The sequence below is a fragment of the Ixodes scapularis genome, unplaced genomic scaffold, assembly GCF_016920785.2.
Source record: "Ixodes scapularis isolate PalLabHiFi unplaced genomic scaffold, ASM1692078v2 PGA_scaffold5__190_contigs__length_132052651, whole genome shotgun sequence".
Taxonomy (NCBI): domain Eukaryota; kingdom Metazoa; phylum Arthropoda; class Arachnida; order Ixodida; family Ixodidae; genus Ixodes; species Ixodes scapularis.
The window spans coordinates 62,524,964-62,543,800 of NW_024609880.1; the positions used below are offsets into that span (position 1 = coordinate 62,524,964).

Below are 18,837 nucleotides of genomic sequence, written 5' to 3' on the forward strand. Positions count from 1 at the left end.
ATTTCTAAGCGTAGAGATTATCATGACCTTATAGGCGCTTTAAGATTTCACAAACATTGTTGTTCCGGAAAACAAACAACAAAGGTCAGCTTTCTGATACGATTGATTGTTTTCTCTTTATTATTATTTCTTACTTTCACCTGCATTTCTTTGGAGAGCAGGAAACAACAAGTCCGCTTGACGACTGTTGGCCTTTTCGCCGAAGGGAGTGTTTCTTACCTTCCTTTAGCGCGCGCACAACAGCCACGACAGCGTTCCTCTTTTTCGTCGTTACAGGTAACAGCTTATATGGCACGTATCACCTTTAAGGGATTATCTGGGCTTTGACATTAGAAATGACATATAGGTCAGTTCGTTCGCTGCAACATTGTTCGAGCTTACACGTCGCAGAAAAGATGATCGCGTTGGTTTGTGTGGTTGCGACTGCTCTAGCCTGTTGCGGTTCGCATGTCGAAGCAGGACCTATAAGTCAAACATATTCGTTGCTTTCCAGGCAAGACGATCCTGTTGAAATGGCTAAACCGAATAACAATTCAACGAAAGTAAGTGCTTTGTTTTGTTAAAGTCTGTATAATTAAATAACACGTGATAAATGCCGAGGAAACATTTATAGGTTCCAATCGCAGAAGGTATAGGCGAACGTAGCCAATGTAAAGAATTTTTCTATGATTCTTCGAGGCAGCGGTTAACGTTTACGCAAGGTGTCGGGGTATGTGTTTGATAAGTTTATTTTTATTCATATATTTATTTCTATCTTTATATATACCTTGAGAACCCGTCTTCGAGTATTAAGTATAAACAGCGTTTATGCGATTTGGTGAGCGACGAGACAAGCGACGGCGACGCGCTTCGCTGTCACTCGGTCAGTCGCGCGACGAGGCAAGCCGCATGAAAGCGACGGGAGCAAGCGACCAAGGCGAGAGCCGACGTTTGTTAGAAATCTAAAAACCGAGCGACGCGACGAACCAGAGTGAGAGATCTTTGTTGCTCGTCACTGACTCTCGTCGCTGTCGCCGTCCCTTGCCTCGTCGCTCGCTAAATCGCTTACATGCGGTTCAGCTTTTATACACAAAAGAAGTCTAAATACAGTTCCTAGAATTCGGTTGAAACATAACCAAAATAGCAAAAACAAAGCACGCGCAGGCATAGAATTGTGAAAAAATAACAAAATTGTCGTTCTTATTACAAATGATACCCTTATTTACATTGCATTATTCCAATTATAATGACGGCGACCGAGCACTACACCTGCCGTGCAGTCTACGCATGGCCAGCCATGTATACACTCTAAAAAAAGCCCGTGAGTCTGCTTTCCCACACAACACTCGGAGAGCCAATCAGCGCAACTTACGGAGGCAGCTCAGCGAATGACGATGCCGAAACATCTGTTTAGACCAAAAAACGCAGTCTGAGTTGTGACATTAAACAATGCAAAACGTCACGCTTGCATTGCCTAATGTCACAACTCAGTCTGCGTTTTTTGGTCTAAACAGATGTTTCGGCATCGTCATTCGCTGAGCTGCCTCCGTAAGTTGCGCTGATTGGTTCTCCGAGTGTTGTGCGGGAAATTAGACGCACAGACTTTTTTTTAGAGTGCACTCCGATTCACATTAGGCCCCAGCGCAGCTCCAACGCCACGAATCAACCAATCAAGCAGTGCCAAAACTGCGTCGTCATGGAGCTCATCGCCTTTAGAGAAGTTTAGGGAACGGTTTCCGCACATACGATACGGTACGATGGGCCCTCGGGTACGAACTGCGCATGTGCTACAGCAGAAGACTCGCGCATGCGCAGTTCGTACCGAAGAGCCAATCGTACCGTATCGGGTGCGCAAAAACGTTTCCCTAGAACTCTCTTTTGTGCGTTTGCTATCAACGCTAAACCAATCATGCACAGTACACGCGTCGTAATCCTGTTTTTTTTTTTTTTTTTTTTTTGCGTTGTTTGGTTCATTGGCTTTATATTAGATCGTAAATCGTAGCGTTCAGTGCGCTCGGACTTGATCTGGAATGGAATATGGCTTCACCCTTCCGAACGTTATAAAGCTAGGTGAGATGGCCCATCGAGAACAACCTCAACTGTGGACGCGTTCGTGGAGGAGGAAAGTACAATCCCGCAGAAAACGTCTTTCATGGAGGAGTTTGGGAGACGCGTCGACAAGAACGACGTCTGCTTCCTCTCGTGCTCTTCGCTGGCGTATATATCCAGAACTAACTGTGAGGACTGCGACAGTGGTCAACGCACGAAAGGTTTTATTGCCCTTTTGTGGTCATATTGCCGCGCGCAGGGGTCACGGACTTCTAGACCTTTCTCGTTTATTCTTGTTCCGGACATAACTTCTATCGTTTATCCCCGCTTATGTTGTTCTAGAAAGTGCGTGTTCATTCTCGCCCCGAGCGCGCTACGCTCGAACCTTCTCCGCCGAATCTTCGAGATAGTGACTCACTCTAGATAAGACGCCGCTCGCGACCTTGTCGAGTCAGTCTCGCCCCAGCGCTCGATCCTGCGGTTTCGCCGACTTCGACGCCTGCGACGCTCTGTTATTATCTTTTGTACTCTTTTATTTTTGGCACAAGTTCGCCACATTAAACGTTTATTTCTTTCTGTTTATCTATTGTTTTAGTCACCACCCGTGACATATTGGTGGAGGTGCTGGGTATTCCATCCTATGCCCGTCAATCGTACCCCTCCAAAGACATCCCGGCCAAGCGACGTGCTCAGCCCCGGAAGGCTACCCTTCGCCGAAGACGCGGAAGCCCGAAGAAGCCGCCGTACCAGAGGTCAGTCCCCTGAATTTGGTCTGCTGCCGGACAAGCCCAGGCCAAAGAAGACGACGATGGCCAACCAGTCGCAGACCCCGGCCGCTCCTGCCTTTATCTACCTGCCCGTCGCACCCCGGACCCCGACGCCTTTCCACGGGGACGCCCACGAAGACGTCGAGGACTGGCTACAACAATACGAGCGAGTGGCCCAGCACAACCAATGGACGGACGAACAGCGCCTGCAGAATCTTTACTTCGCGCTCGAAGGAACGGCCCGGCACTGGTTCGAAAATCGCGAAACTTCCCTGACCTCGTGGACCGCCTGCAAGGATGCGCTGACACGGACATTCACCAACCAGTATCGACGGGAGAGGGCCGAGGACCTTCTTCGAATGAGGACCCAGGGCGCAAACGAGACGATCACCAGTTTTGTTGAGGATGTTCTGCGCCTGGTCGCTCGCGCCGACCCTCAAGCCACTGACGAAAAGAAGCTGCAGATCCTGATGCGAGGCGTAAAGGATGACATTTTCGGTGGTCTTGTCCGCAACCCTCCAGCCACCGTCGAAGATTTCGTCAGGGAAGCTACGAGCATGGAACGTGCCCTCCTCGCAAGAGCCAGCCATTACCATCGGCACTCGAGCATCGCTGCTTCTTCTGCATTGGGCCATGACATCAGCCCTAGCCTCCCCGGCATACGCGACATCATCCGTGAAGTCGTCCGGGAAGAGCTCCGAAAGATGCTCCCCGCTGCAGATAGCCCGTCTTCTCTAAGACTCGCCGAGGTTGTCCGAGAGGAGCTTCACCGAGCCGTCCAGCCTGAAATTTCCACCAACACGACGACGCCAGAGGAACCAACGCTGAGCTACGCCGCCATGGCCCGACGACCGCCGCAAGCTAACCGCCAGACAACGGCACCACCCCGACGAGACCCTCCGATGCCACAGTATCCTCGACGTCAGGAAGGACAGGCCCAGTACATCCGTCCGGAGCAACCCTCGACGAGGAAGACCGACGTGTGGCGGACGGCCGACAGGCGACCGCTGTGCTACCACTGCGGTGAGGCCGACCACGTCTATCGAAGGTGCCCCTATCGTCAAATGGGCCTACGAGGGTTTGCGCCAAACGACCCTCGCCCAAGGTACGGTGAACGCCCTCGTGACATTGAAGAATACCTCCGACGACCCCTGTCCCCGGTGCCAACTCGACCCCGAGGTTCCCGTTCGCCTTCGCCACGACGTGCGCTCTCGCCCTTCCGCCGCTCTCGTCGGGACAGCCTATCCCCCCTATCTCGTCGGGAAAACTAAGTGCGGCAACGCCTGGAGGTGGCGTTGCCGAAGACGACCAGAGTAAAGAGCCTCCAAAAACGCCGGAGCGCTCCCACTCCCCCGACGCCACGCATCGCAACGAAGCCACTGCATCGGTGTCCAACAACCTAAATGTTGTTATCGACGGCTACGACGCATCGGCACTCGTGGACACCGGAGCAGACTACTCAGTCATGAGTGGGAAGCTCTCTCGCCGCCTGCGAAAAGTTATGACGCCCTGGGGAGGACCACAAATTCGAACCGCCGGAGGACACCTTATCACGCCTGTCGGAAGTTGCACTGCTCGCGTCGAAATTCACGGCGAAACGTGCCCTGTGAAATTCGTCGTTCTACAAGACTGTTCCAGAGATGTCATTCTCGGCATGGACTTTCTGTGCGAATACGGCGCTGTCATCGACCTGGGTGAGAACAGATTGACGCTGAGGAAGCCTGTTCCGCCTTCAGAGAAACCCCAAAGAGCGTCACCCGCCGTCCGAGTCGCCGCCGACCACGTGAACCTGCCTCCGCGATCAAGTGTTGTCGTACCCGTCGTGGCCGATACAGCTTCCTGCGGCGAAGTTCTTCTCGAGGGAAGCCTCCAATTGCTCCTGGGAAGAGGAATAGGCGTCGCAAGGGGTGTAGCTGAACTTCAGGATGGGCGGACTGTGGCTCTCGTGACCAACTTCCGAAACGAAACGCAACACCTCACGAAAGGTGCAGCCGTGGGCCACGTCGAGGAACTCCGAAACCCCGCCGAAATCACCGCGATTACTGACGAATCCTCGCCGCCTCAGCCAGACAGTGCGTTGCCAGCGCAGCTCGACATTGACTCAAAGCTTCCGGGCCTGAAACGACGGCAGCTGCTTAACCTCGTCGCCGAATACCGCGACTGTTTTGCGACGTCGTCGAAGGTACGCCAAACCGCCGTTGCGAAGCACCGCATCGTTACCGAGGATGACGCACGCCCTGTGCATCGATCGCCGTACCGAGTCTCCGTTAAAGAAAGGGAGGTAATCCAGGAGCAAGTTCAAGAGATGCTGAGAGACGACATAATCCAACCTTCAAATAGTCCGTGGGCCTCGCCAGTCGTGCTGGTTAAGAAAAAGGACGGAACGCTAAGGTTCTGCGTGGACTACCGGCAGCTGAACGCGGTGACGAAGAAAGATGTCTACCCACTCCCCCGCATCGACGACACCCTTGACCGGCTGCGCCACTCTCGATATTTCTCATCGATGGACCTTAAGAGCGGTTACTGGCAGATCGAAGTCGACGAACGGGACCGAGAAAAGACAGCTTTCGTCACGCCGGATGGACTGTACGAGTTCAAAGTGATGCCCTTCGGACTGTGCACGGCGCCAGCAACTTTCCAGCGTGTCATGGACACAGTGCTGGCAGGGCTGAAGTGGCAGAGCTGTCTCGTCTACCTCGACGACGTCGTCGTGTTTTCCGGCGACTTCGACGAGCACTTGCGACGACTCCAAGCAGTTCTCCAAGCCATACGGAATGCCGGACTCACCCTGAAGCCGTCAAAGTGTCGGTTCGCCTATGACGAACTGAAGTTTCTCGGCCACGTGGTTAGTAACGAAGGCGTCCGCCCAGACCCCGAGAAGACTCGCGCCGTCGCGGCATTCCCAGCGCCGAAAGACAAGAAGGCCGTGCGAAGATTTCTCGGACTTTGTGCCTACTATCGACGCTTCGTTCGGGATTTCGCAAGGATTTCCGCACCGCTCACAAACCTCACGAAGGACGCCCAGAAGTTCGAATGGGCCGAGGAGCAGCAGCAGGCATTCGACGAGCTGAAGCGAAGACTCCAGACTCCTCCTGTCCTAGGACACTTTGATCAGGATGCGGAAACTGAGATTCACACGGACGCTAGTAATGCAGGACTTGGAGCGGTACTGGTTCAAGTGCAAGAAGGAACCGAGCGAGTCATCGCCTACGCAAGTCGGACGCTGTCCAAATCGGAGAGAAATTACTCCACGACTGAAAAGGAGTGTCTTGCGGTCGTCTGGGCAATCACGAAGTTCCGCCCATACTTGTACGGGAGCCCGTTCCGCGTAATCACAGACCACCACTCGCTCTGCTGGTTTGCGAACCTCAAGGACCCTTCAGGACGCCTCGCTCGATGGAGTCTCCGACTACAGGAGTTCAACATGACTGTAGTCTACAAGTCAGGCCGCAAGCACAGCGACGCCGACTGCTTGTCCAGGGCCCCTGTCGAAACACCTTCCGGCAGCAGCGACGACAATGACGACGAGTGCTTCCTAGGAGCAGTGACCAACGACGACCTGGCACGACGTCAACGAAACGATCCTGAGCTGCGCGCATTAATTCAGCACCTGGAACGGCGCGGGAGTACCGTGCCCCGTGTTTTCTCACGAACCCTGCCGACCTTCGCCATTCGACAAGGTGTACTCTGCAAAAAGAACTTTGGGGACAGTAACTCGCCGTGGCTGCTGGTAATCCCGAGTGACCTTCGAGAGGAGATCTTCCAAGCCTGCCACGACGACCCGACGTCCGGACACCTCGGTTACAGCCGGACACTGGCCCGTATCCGTGAAAAGTATTACTGGCCCAAGCTCCCCAAGACCGTCCACCTATACACACGATCATGCCACGAGTGCCAGCGACGCAAGAAACCTCCGACGAGGCCGGCCGGACTCCTGCAGCCCATTTCTCCTCCAACTGCACCCTTCCAGCAGATCGGAATGGATCTACTTGGTCCTTTTCCGCCTTCGACGTCGGGGAACCGCTGGGTCATCGTCGCCACAGATTATCTCACGCGGTACGCCGAAACGAAAGCCCTTCCTTCGGGGACTGCTGTGGAAGTTGCTAAGTTTTTCATTGAGTCCATCGTCCTCCGGCACGGCGCGCCAGAAGTTCTGATTACAGATCGCGGATCATCGTTCATGGCACAGCTGACCCAAGAAATCCTCCGACTCAGTCACACCAGCCACCGTCGTACAACTGCGTACCACCCGCAGACCAACGGGCTGACGGAGCGACTCAACAAGACAATCGCCGATATGATCTCTATGTACGTCGACGTAGAGCACAAGACGTGGGACGAGGTGCTGCCGTACGTCACGTTCGCCTACAATACGGCGGTTCAAGAGACCACTGGATTCACACCCTTCCAGCTGGTACATGGTCGGAAAGTAACGACCATGCTAGACGCGATGCTACCCCATGAGCCAACTGACACTGAGAGCGACGACGCCCAGGTGGTTGCTCAACGGGCCGAAGAAGTCCGCCAGCTCGCCCGACTCCTGATTCAAGACCAGCAGCGCGTCGACGCGGGCCGCTACAACCTTCGTCGCAGGGACGTCCACTTCCAGCCCGGAGACAGGGTGTGGGTATGGACGCCCATCCGCCGCCGCGGCCTCAGTGAGAAACTGCTGAAACGGTACTTTGGACCATACAAGGTACTTCGCCGCCTCGGCGGGCTGAACTACGAGGTGATGCCCGACGGAACACGAACATCTTCACGCCGCCCACCACGACCTGAGGTCGTCCACGTCGTGCGCCTGAAGCCGTACTACGCTCGATAGGACTGTGGATCTTATGTGTTTCAAATGACTCTTCAGTTTGCCGTTCTTTTTATGTGCTTTGTTTTGTTTTGTGTTGCATCGGGGCGATGCACTTTTAAAGGGGGGGAGTAATGCCGCGCGCAGGGGTCACGGACTTCTAGAACTTTCTCGTTTATTCTTGTTCCGGACATAACTTCTATCGTTTATCCCCGCTTATGTTGTTCTAGAAAGTGCGTGTTCATTCTCGCCCCGAGCGCGCTACGCTCGAACCTTCTCCGCCGAATCTTCGAGATAGTGACTCACTCTAGATAAGACGCCGCTCGCGACCTTGTCGAGTCAGTCTCGCCCCAGCGCTCGATCCTGCGGTTTCGCCGACTTCGACGCCTGCGACGCTCTGTTATTATCTTTTGTACTCTTTTATTTTTGGCACAAGTTCGCCACATTAAACGTTTATTTCTTTCTGTTTATCTATTGTTTTAGTCACCACCCGTGACAATATATCTAGTGCTTGGGCGGCAAGGAAAAAAAAAATGCGCGAAACGTCTGACTCAAGGAGTCCCTTTTACCGCTTGATTGGACTGAACAAAGCATCGATGCTGAGCAGTGTACTTAACCTCCGTCATTGAATGGCAATATTCTTTTTTAATCGGACGACGGAAGGTGTAGATATATCAGCCGGTAGAATCTGAAGAGGTCGATCGTTGCTCAAATGCCAACGGCCATTCCCTATCTGCGAAGGCCTGATATGTTCTCGTTCAACATTTAGTTCTGGAAACCTATATAGTCCGTCAACATATTAGGCGTGATGAAATCGTAGTTGACAGGAAAGAGTGCACCCTCTAAAATGATACCGAAGATAATACACTGCCGTGCCATGAGAAGTAGTTATTTGTCCAAAGAAAAATATTTAAACATAAATTACCGGTAAGAAACTGCCTTCGTACGCCGGGGGTCGACATTTTGAAAATTGCGGAATGATGGCGCAGAGCTAGGGGACAGATGCTCAATGAACTTTCATACTTCTACGTGTGTTTCAGCTCTCCTTTCCTCACCCTCCTTTTTATTTTTTAAGCGGACATTAGAGATGAACGGCCTCTGTCTTCCCGAAAAGAATCGCGCGCTTGAATTTTATCTTAGTTCTGAACCTCCGCTCTTGAATGATCTCCGCACTTTTGGCGCTTTCGACATCCCGCCTTCAATGCGGGCTTCGTATACCTTCAATAATGCTTTGGCGTCTTGTGAGCCTTGAGCACCCGAAGCACGACGGAAGGCAGCGAGCTCTTGCTGAAGGTCGGGTGTCCGAAAAAGACGCGCTGCTCTCTTCATTCTGTCAATGACCTAGGTGTATATGGTGGGTGGCACGTATAGAACGGCGGTTTTCGCTCCTGGTTAAACGAGCGTCATGCGTTCTCTGCCGTGCTATCATCCCCACCTTTCATCCCCACCTTTCATTTCTCACCAATGCAATAGAAGCAGTCCAAAACCGCGCAGCTCGTTTTATTGTTTCCGATTTCTTCCGTTTTTCCAGTGTCACTGAAATGAAATCTCAATTAACCCTCCCTGATCTTTCTCTGCGCCGCAAAATTTCCAGGCTTTCCCTCCTGCATAAAGTGTATTACTCTCCCTATTTAAGTCAGTCTCTCCTTAGCCAACTAAACTATGTTTCTTCAAGACTTGACCACACATGCAAGACTGCCCGACCCAAGACCAAATCTACAGCCCACCAGCATTCATTTCTACCCGAAACTATTGTGGACTGCAATGGCCTTCCCGATAACATCGTCACCATCGCAGTTAACACCAAGTTTCGCCTCGCACTAAACCACCATTCCCCTCTGTAATACCCCCTGGGGCCCTGAGGGTATTTGTAAATAAATAAATAAATAAATACAATTGCGATGACGTGGAAGCCGTATCTCCAACGCGCATTGACGTGCGCCATTGGTTCGCGACGCTGTCAACGTGCGCGTTTTTATAGGCAGCGGCGGGCGGACGGACAAAGAACGGAGTATAATATAAAGTTCTGAGGTTTAGGTCCATAAGCCGTTGAATGTATTTGAATCATTGAAACTCTGGGTCTCATCATCCTGACCGAAAGCTTGTTCAGCTATTTGCTTTTTAGCACGACCGGCTTTGTTACGACCGCGTATGAGTGCTCATGACAAGGTGGTTGCTACGGCAACGGCGAGGTCTGCGCAACGCGTCTTAGTGCATGGATCGTAAGAAGTGGTAACGCGGTCCGTCGCTCTGTTCTTAAACCTAAATCTCTGAACCTGCCTTGAGAGTTTGAATATCGGCGCTCGAGTGTGAACATCCTTGAAGTTCGATTCTATAACCTTACTGTTTGATTGCAGCTGTGGCTTACACGCCGGAAAGTTTATCTCGTGTATCGTTCTGAAAAAAAATGATATTGAATTTGGAGGAGAAGCACAGTGTGTTCAAATGAAAGCCTCTGACTTTGAGCTACCGAAGAAGAGGTTCCAGTATAACACATCCGTTGAGAAACTGAAGGTCTCGAGTATACTCCGTTACCGAAATAACGAAACAGGTCACATGTACGTATTCGTTTTCTTGTATCAGGTCTTAGAACAAATCTGTAGCGGTCGAAATAAACTAAAACGTGGCAGCGCTTTTGTTTTGTGGTACACAGATTTCACATTCCATCCATATCGAAGTTTATGACTTTTCTTATGAGTTTTAGAATCTCCTGCCGGGGTCTACATAATGACGCAAAATATAAATAAATGAAGATTTAAAAAATAAATGCTTAAATTATGGAAAATGTTTTTGACGAGTTCTTACGAAACTTTTCATAGAGTGACCTTCGCACCACTGAAATAAAACGTAATAAAAAATCTCGCTCTTCTTGACCTTGATCGTACATTTATTTCATTCATACTCTCCCAGTCAAAGTAATGACTGGGTACTTTAAAATGAAAGCTAGGTTTACAATAGTCGATAGTCGAGCAGGAAAGGGAACCCGTTAGGGTTCCTTTTTCTGCTTTATGGCAAGGTGTCGTTCAATGTCTGCTACTTGTAAACGTTTTAAACTATTTGTTAATATTCGCTCAGCTAGGAGAACCATTGTAAAACGTTAAATTATTTGAAGATTACCTCTGGACGATCGTTTAATCAATTTTCGACCTTCGGCAACGGATGAAAACAAAACTCATGAAGTAGATGAAAGAAAACGCTGCTTTGAGTTTAGTCAGCGCTGCGAGGTGAATAGCAGTCTGCTCAGTCAAGAACGGCAGTAAGTACGTCACGAATTAATATGACGTCGCCTCCATAGATACCAGCACGACTTGGAAAATGGTGTGTTATGTATTTTTTACCAGGGTTCCACATATAAGATTTGCTTTGCATACTTCCAGGGAAGCATTTAATGTCACGATCACCACGAAGAAATCTAACGAAAGTCTCAAATATGATGACATGTTTTCAATCGGAAAAGAGACTTGTACAAGTAAGCACATGCTACGAACTATAAGCTACCTTGTAAAAATGAAAGAATATACGTTATTCGCTACCTAGTTATACAAGATGTTATTTTTTAAGTTTAACAGATTTGTTAAAAAAAGCCGTAAAAGTTAGACTAATGCGAGTTGTGCGGGTTTGTTTAGTAGACCGACCTGAGCTAAGCTTTGCTAGCGGGAAGCTCGTGCCTTCACTTTGAAGCATGGATTGAGCACGCACCCGCTGAGCCCGCTCTCTGCAGCGTACGATCTACTAAAACTCTAACATAGGAAGCTAATCGTAACGATCAGTCGGCTAGTTACGTAAAATGTGGTAGTTAACTTTTTAATCCGTGAGAATAGACATATGGTTTCAATGAGAAACATGCCGAGCATCGTCGAAAACCACTAGATCAGTAATTTATAGAGAGACTTTGAGCGCATGAGAAGTGCAGTAGAGCGCTAAGGGTACCTACCACACGTGCTGCAGGAGAAAGGCTACCGGTGTGATAAGGCGCCCGCGCGATTTTTCCGTCTCTTATCATAGCCCCCAGCCTTGTACCTGTTGCACCAATGGCACCTTTGGCTACTACGCTTCCCACGCGTCCAAAGTATTTTTAGAAATGATTAGAAATGATTGATCTAGAGGCTTCCGATGAGGCTCGGCAAGTTTCTAATTAGAACCATATGTCTATTCTCACAAATAAAAACAATCAACACATTTTAGGTAAAATTTTGACTTATCGTCACGATCAGCCCCCTATATTGTGTGATCCCTTGGCCGTATAATTCACCTTTACAAACCGCATTAGTTTAGCTTTCACGAATTTTATCAACACATTTTTTTTTCAACAAATTTCAACACCCTGCGTAAAACAATTGTACTGCGGACTGACAAAAAGCATTTTCTTGGTCGGGGTTGAAACTACAGGCGATAGAAAGAGAAGTGAAAATACGTGTGTATTCGGTATGAGGGGTAAAAATCATACCTATCTAAAAAAAAAAAAGACAAAAATAAAATTAGAGGAAATTATTTACCTTTATAGATCAAATCGATATTACGCAATAAAAATGCTGTAGCCACCGAAGGAAGACAAGTCTGCCCTTGTTTTTTGATGCGCGAAAATATAACTTTTTTAATAGGTTGGTTAGGACAGGACACAGTAACTCGTCATAATACTGTTTCTTCTAAATTAATTCATTTTAACAACTTATTTCAGATTATATATCTACGGATTATGAGCTGCTTTTTACTGACTATGAAACGTGTTTCACCATAAGGAAACCTTGTGATGATGGCAAGCATGAATTTCCCTTTCATATTTTTCTTTTTTTAATTTTTGCATAAGTTGATTGTTTTATTTTTTTATTTTGAATTGCAGACACACATATTATTAGTCGAGTGTTTTTTTTTTTTTTTTGGCTTGAATGAAAATTGCCGAATAAATTTTAAATGCAATGGGTAGAATTGAACGGGAAACAAAAACGGACTGCTCGATTTACCTTTTTAGATTAGAATGTGGACGCCCTGTTTTTAGTTGTTGTTGGACTGCGTGATTGATTGTTACGTAATTCGACAAGATACCCTAGTTCTAAAACTTCTGCAGACATGAATTAATGGCTCCATTGCCACATTATTGTCGACTTTTATTGGCTGCCACTAGGTATGCGTAGATTTGAAAGTGTTTCAAACTGCTAGACCGGGATCTTGTAAAATATGGGCCGCATTTGCAATAGGAGGTGCGAGATGGTGACGAGAGCTCTGTTCGTCGACAAGCATATTCGCCTCTTCGCCCGCTGTCCATTTCTCGACTCGACAACGCGCGCATGCGCACATGCGACTGACCTGCCCTGGGGGCGTCTGTGAATAAATTGTAACCACTCTCCATAGCTTGACTTGCTGCCTCTTTGAAACTTAGGCTCTCCGGTTGGCCATCGCCCTTAATAAAAAGCAATACATTAAAAGTATACTGTGTACGCTAAAAATTACACATTTAATAGGCCAGCTTATTGAAAGTTAACTTTAAGTAAACAAAACATGTACAAAAAGTGTACATGTGGGCGGTACCGAAATTACCTCTGTAAATAAGAAGGTAGTAAATGTACTGGGGCGTACTTAAACCGTAATAAAACTGTACAATTTATGAACTAAAGATGAACTAATAGGGTATACTATAAATATTAATTTTGCTGTAAGTTTATTTAAACTGTACGTAATATATAATAACAAACTTCAGGTACTTTACAACCAATACAAGTATACATACCGCGCCAAAAAAGAAACGCAAATCCTGTGCTTGTGTTTTTTTTTTTTTTTCTGTTGAGTGGAAAAAAAGGAATAACCGGTCGAGGTATGGGACTTCCCCAAATATATCGAAATTACTTGTGATTTTAGTCCTTTTTTGTGAAAATTGCAGCAGCAAAATATCACTCATTTAGCATGCACCATTATTTGTTCTAGCAATGTTCATAAGCCATTAAATGCAAAGGTGCAAGCGAGCTGGACAAGAATGAGGAAAATAATCCCTAGAGAAGGGGAATAAGTGTGACAAAGGAAAAACACAATTCTCCAAACACAGCTGGTGCGCGACTGAAAAACTCTGCCTGGTCTGGTTATCGAACCCGGGACCTCTCCATTTTGAGTGGAGGGCTCTACCAACTGAGTTAACCAGGGGTTAGACGTCAGTAGAGCAAACGGGTTTTATGAGCTGCCACCAGTCTATCACCAAGAAGGGTGAGTTGGACAAAAATGACGAAAATAATCCCTGGAGAAGGGAATTATTTTCTTCATTCTAGCAATATCTAACATTTTGTTAGGACCCCTGAAACTTTTTAAAGACACTTCACCCAGTGTACCAAATATCCACCCATGATCTCCGGTGTTCTGAGAAAAATGGTAATCTCATACACGTTTGCAAGTAGGGCCTCAGGACCCCGCCATCTTGCTCATTGGGATGCGCTTGGGCGCGTCTTAATCCGATTACGACGTTTTGCTTAGACGCCGTAATCGGATTATGGCCGCGCTCTGAGGGCGTGTGCTCGCAAGCGTGTATAAACCAGCTCGCCTGCACCATCACTGTATTACCTAACGGCTTTCGGGGGAAAAACGCGCGCTCACGATTTTCCGTTAAAACAGCGATGGCGATATTACATCACTGTGACGATTGAAGGTTGGTGATTTAACAACATTGTCGAAGATTTTCTAATACGAAAACAGGAGTCAAAGTGCACCGCAATTTAAATAAGTACACTGACATGTTCCTGTACGGTTATCATTAAAGACACGATTCAAACACTTTTTTTTTTTTGTGAAGGAAACTGTACATATGAACGGTGGGTCGCGCTTAATCGCACTTTAGAACACTTTACCGGACCTTCTTCACACGAAAACGACACCAAGCGGAGAAAGCTAAAAGTTCGATTGGCATCCGCGGACGATGAACCGCGTTACCTCTCATTTGCCTCTCCGCAACTCAAATGAGTCACGGAGGAGAAAGGAAAAGTAGCGCAATTCCCCTTCCGGACGCCAACCGCACCTCGAGCTTTCGCCACTGCACCAGGACCTCTGTATATGCAGGACTCTTTAAAAGCAAACTCCATAACATACTGTCGACTACGGATAAAAAAAAAGTGGCTCCACATTAAGACTAAGAACACTGATGCTTTCTTGTCAGTAGTGTCGACACCTCTAGACATTAGTTTTTTTGTTTTTTTACCGATGATTGCGTTAATTGCTTACAGGTGTCCCCCGCACGCGAACTAAAGCTTTCTTTGGCAGTTTCCAGGCGGTTGTGTCCGTGTTAAGACCGAACTTAATTAATCTGCCTTTGAATGTAGCGACTTGTGATTTACTTTAGAGGGAAGAGCTGACATGGTGTAGTATAGAATCGTCGACCGGCACTGTTAACACGAACAATCGAAATTGCCATTTTTATACAGAATAGGTCGTTTTCTATGAGATAATCGTCATAAACGAGTGACGCGCTGGAAGGATTTCAAAATCCAGTTTCCCTGCTAAATTTAGCAAGGGACTTTTGACGTCGTGACGACGTCAACGTAAACTAAATAACAGCTTTCCCGCTAAATTTAGCGGGGGAAATCGACGTCAAGTGACCTGACGTCAAATAAGCAATAAAGTAATTCAGTTTTCCCGCGATATTTAGCGGGGGAAAATGGACGTGACGTGCGCTAAACACTAATCCAGTTTCCCCCGCTAAATTTAGCTGGGAAAATCGACGTCACGTGACCAATGAAGTAATCATGCTTTCTCGCTAAGCTGAACGGTAAAAATAAAAATGTAAAAACAACAATAATATTTTTAGATAGTTAAGAGGGAAAATATTGAAGTTGGGGTTTGTGCGGGACACATTATGTGCTCTCTTTGTTAACATGCACGAGCTTCTGTCATAGTTTTTTTTTTCTCTTATAAATGAAGGATTTTCATAACAACGTACCAGTATGGTTCAAAGTGCTCGTCTAAGGCACTGACCTAAGCGGTAAAATTTGACGCCCGCCATATGACGTAAAATGCCGAAATGCGAAGCCGTCATATTCGTGCTACCAGTATCGCACAGAATGCATCATGCGGTAGCGATTATTACCTAAATACGCAGCGATGCATAGGCCGTCCATATCGGAATTTGCGGGACAGGGATTGGAAGTTCCAACCCTGCAGCACGAGATTTCCCAAGATGTGCTTACAGAGCTGCGGTACTTTAACACTCACGGCCGCCGCCACGAGGGGCAATACGTTAAGGAGGTGCGCTACCATCGCTGGAACTTAGAAACACCCTGAGACTTAATTAACGCACTTTCGACTTCAATAGCGGGAGTGTGGTTCCGCATACAGTCTAGTTTTACGAAGTTCCGGTACTACTTGATAGGTGGCGCCAGTGAGCCAGTATACTCTCTCGTCGTAAGAGGTCACAAGCGGTCGCAGCGCACTAGGTCAGACTCAAACGCAAATGTGTAAGCCAGCCTTTAGCTGACAGATCGAAGAGTCATCTGAAGAACTCAGTAGGAGATAGTTTACTGTTTTGATTTTATTTTTTAAACTGATATCATCACTAATCACATAACAATTTTGTTTCAGTGTACATGGTGTGGATGATTGATAGGCGTGATATTACAGATATAAACCCACAGTGCGAAACCGCCTACCACGGCCCTGTCGATGAGTATGGCTGCAACGCGGAGAATCCCAAATATTATGTATACGATGAGAAGATATGCAGTTAAAAAGCGTGTCTTTTATATCTGCTTTTAGGTTGAAAATACGGGTTTGTAACAAACGTCGCATTGTACCTGTATCGATAAATTCCATAAAAGCTGTGCAGTAATAAAATAGCGAGTGTGCGATTCCTTCACATTGTTATTTACCAAAATAAGAAAAAGAAAAGAAAAAAAGGCGAAATATTTTTTTTTTGGTTGTGAATATTTCTAGAGTGACGTCCTTGTTGTCATATGAAATTCACTAGATTAAAAATTTAGAACGTTTGCTTTTCGCTAAGGTTCAACTGTCGTGTACAAATATAAAAAATCGGGAATAAATACCAACACAAAAGAGTGCTGTCTTGTCCGTCTTGAATCAACTTTAACTTAAACATGCGAAATACCACTATCCAGCTTTTTACGTTATTTTTATTGGGATGCAATCAGTTTATTTGAATACGTTCTTTCTAGCTATACTAAATTTTAATAAAAATATCACAGTCGGTGTTTACATGACAATGTTTATATGGGTCGATAATCGGTGAATGTTTGGCTTTTTTAAAATAATTATGTTCTTTTATTTTATGAATACTCTTAACAATAGCGATATTCGTTTTCTCTGACGACTCTATAGTGTGTCCCGTGAAAGAGTATATCAACGGGCGCTGAGAGGAAACATGAAAAGAAAAACACTACAAAACTGCATGCTTCAGCCAAGAAACGACAGGACGCGTACGCTTTATTCAAGCGATGTATGCCTTTTTCAAATGAGAATATCGCCTGACAAGAAACGTTTGTAACTTCTTTGGAAGCAGGCGAATAATGATATGATATATAATGATTTATTTTGTGCGCGTCCGCTTAGCCTGACGGTACTTACCATAAAGATTTTGGCGTTGCCGTTGTTCCTTTGATGGCTGTACAAATGCCATAGTTTCTTATTCGAATTTGGAAATCCTAAAAGAGAAAATTCGTTGCTACTCCTTCTCTTAACAATCCTTAAGTAGCTTTCATCCGACCGCCTCGTTACAACTGGAAACACTATTAGAACCCCAGAAGCTGTTATGGCTTTCTTCTTCAGTTTTGAAACTTTCTAAACTAAGCGGCGAATCGAGGTGAGGTTTCTGATGGGAATGGCGTATCGTGTATTGTCGTATGTGTGTAACCCATATGGGCTCTGGGTGGATATTCTGGGTCCGGGACGGGGTGCCGGTGGATATTCGATCATTTTGCGTCGTTGGCGCTACAACTGGGCAGCACGAGTGTATCGGCGCCAAGATTTCCTGAAATATACAGTCACGCGTTATTAGATGTGGAGGAAGAAGTCACATGATATAGATTGACGTGAGCTCTAATCTTCTCAGAACCGGTGGAGGTTGCGAGCAAGTGCTCATCACGCGTTCGTGAAAGATAAGCGTGTAAAACAATAACCAAATTTAAACACTTCCTGCCTTAACAGGGCACCGTAGAATACAGTTCTTTTTTTGTATTGTGTGCTCCTTGTGATACTGGGGGAACCATAAGTTACAATTTCTTTAGATTTGGATGCGTCATTGCAGCGCTGCACTAAGGTGATGCTCCTGGAAAAACTCCCTTTATGGCTTGGTGGGCTTGACCAATGATAAGTAAGGAAGGAAGCGCTGACTTGTAATCAGCCTTGAACTTTAGTGTGTACAAAACAAAGTACCATATGCGTCACACTGTTAAAAAAAATAAAAAAAACACGAATTTACGGAGATAAGACGAATATTCTGTCTTACATTAGATGCAGTGTTTTCGTTCACAAACGGAACTGTACCGTAAAAACGCAATTGAGCTATTTAGGTAACGAACGTTACTTTCCCCAGTGTCGGAACTAACACGTTACACTTTACGACCTTACTAATAACGCGTTCGTTTTTTTACTGACTTACTAACCCTTACAAAAAAAACTGGGATGCTTTTCTGTTGAAAAGCTGTTGAAAAAAGTCATCAGAGGATTTAAAATGTCAGTAGCTTCTCATCTGACTTTCTTGTGAATATTGACACACTTTTTAATAAAAAAAAGTCCACAGACTTTCTGTCGCCTTCAAGATGTTTTTTCTGTAGCTTTTCAATTGGAAAACTAAAGCTTTTTAATAGAAAAACTACAACCGCTTATAAGGAAAAAAATTCTTTACAGCTTAACTATTCATTCAGCAATATTTAGGAAGCTTACTACGGGTTTCCACTCTGCTCCAAAATGGCTGCCGAGAAATAACGTAAAAAAAAGAAAACACGCGATTTTTGATTTTATATTATTTTTGATTTTGTCAGGAAATGGTGTCCCTGTGGTATTTCAAAGCACTACATACATCCCACAACTACACAGTGGAAACGAGCTCAAACACAAACACCATGAAGCAGTAAACACCTGAATTACAGTACCCGTTGACTGCTCCAGTACCTTATTTATCCCACATATTGAAGGTAATCGTTTGGACGGTGACCACCTTAGCACTTATTAAGGTTCCAAGTATCCGATCTCCTTCTCAAGAGTCTGTAAAAGAAAAGAGTGTTCGAAGTTCATGAACGATATCTCTTGGCAAAAAGCATT

General features: G+C 46.5%; 1 pseudogene; it reads left to right on the forward strand.

Annotated features, from left to right (window-relative positions):
* Positions 1 to 395: 395 nt before the first annotated feature.
* LOC8034959 lies at positions 396 to 16,289 on the forward strand (annotated as a pseudogene).
* The last annotated feature ends 2,548 nt before the right edge of the window (positions 16,290 to 18,837 follow it).